This window comes from Dipodomys ordii, unplaced genomic scaffold (assembly GCF_000151885.1).
Source record: "Dipodomys ordii isolate 6190 unplaced genomic scaffold, Dord_2.0 Scaffold42, whole genome shotgun sequence".
NCBI lineage: Eukaryota > Metazoa > Chordata > Mammalia > Rodentia > Heteromyidae > Dipodomys > Dipodomys ordii.
Window position 1 is genome coordinate 3,199,905 of NW_012267258.1, and position 1,575 is coordinate 3,201,479.

The following is a 1,575-nucleotide window of genomic DNA, read 5'->3' on the forward strand; positions in this document are numbered from 1 at the left end:
AAGAAAAGAGGTTGAGAAGGTGGCTCAGTGGTAGAGTGCTTGCCTTGTATACATGAAGCCCTGGGTTCCATTCCTCAGCACCACATAACCAGAAAAAGCTGGAAGTGGCACTGTGGCTCAAGTGAACTGAGGAGCTGAGGGACAGCTCCCAGGCCCAGCGTTCAGGCTTCACGACCAGCAAAAAAATAAAAAGAAAAGAAAAAAGAATGTCATGTACTTTTCTTTCTGGGCTGGATTCAAACCATGATTTTTCAGCTCTCAGCCTCCTGCATAACTAGGATTGCAGGTGTGAGTCATCAGAACCTGGTAAGCCTTTTTTAAAAATTATCATTCATTAGTTGTAGAAGAGGGGTTTCATTGTGACATTTCTACACACATATACAATGTATCCTGATCAACTTCACTCTATCACGCTTCCCCATCCTATTCCTCCTCTTAATTTCATCAGGCTTCATTGGTCTATTTTTTTGACAGTCCTGGGGCCTGAACTCAGGGCCTAGGCACTGTCCCTGAGCGTCTTATGCTCAGGGCTAGCACTCTACCATTTGAACCATAGCACCATTTCTGGCTTTTTCTGTTTATGTGGTTCTGAGAAATCTAAGCCAGGGCTTCATGCATGCTAGAAAAGCATTCTACCACTAAGCCACATTCCCAGCCCTCATTGTTCTAAACTATATGGACCATATTAATATTCATTCACTATCATGGTTAGTCTTCCCTGTTCCTCTATCAGAGCCTGTTTTATTTTCCTGTCATTTTTTACTATAGTGTATATTACTTGTACCAAAGGGTTTCACTGTTGAAGAGATTTTTCCTAGGAAGTTTTTCCTTACTGAAGAAAATTCTTCTGCCCTGTACCTTTTCTGTTCTGGTTTGATCTTCTGTCTGTGGCAGACAGCTATTACATTTGCCCCTTCGACACCCACTATGCTACACCAAGAGTTCTTCCGGATCTGGAAGGCTTAGATGTTTAACCCTTCTCTCCTCTGGTCCCCCTTCTCAAGAATACTCCCTTGACTGGGTACTAGTGGCTCACACCTGTAATCCTAGCTACTCAGGAGGCTGAGATAGGGGGATCTTGGTTTAAAGTCAGCATAGGTAGACAAGTTTGAGAGGCTGTTCTATTCAATTAACCAGCAAAAGGCTTTGAGCAGAAAAGCTAAGTGACAGCATGAGGTCCTGTACCTCATCAAGCCCAGTACCAGCATACACACAGACACACACACACGTTTGCATGCACACACGCATGAGCGCACACGCACACGTGCACATACACACACAGAAATACTCCCTTGGTTAAGCACACAAATTTCATTTCCAACCACTCCTCCTCTAGCATTCCTCAGGGTGAGCAACAGGTCCCCAGAATGAGGGAACAGAGAGATGAGAAGGTAAAAAAAAAAGAAGAGGCTGCTTTGTTACCAATGTAACCATATATACATACACACACACACACACACACACACACACACACACACACACACACACACACATATATATGGGCTGGGAAGGTGGCTCAGTGGTAGAGTGCTTGCATTGCATGCTCAAGGCCCTGGGTTCGATTCCTCAGCACCA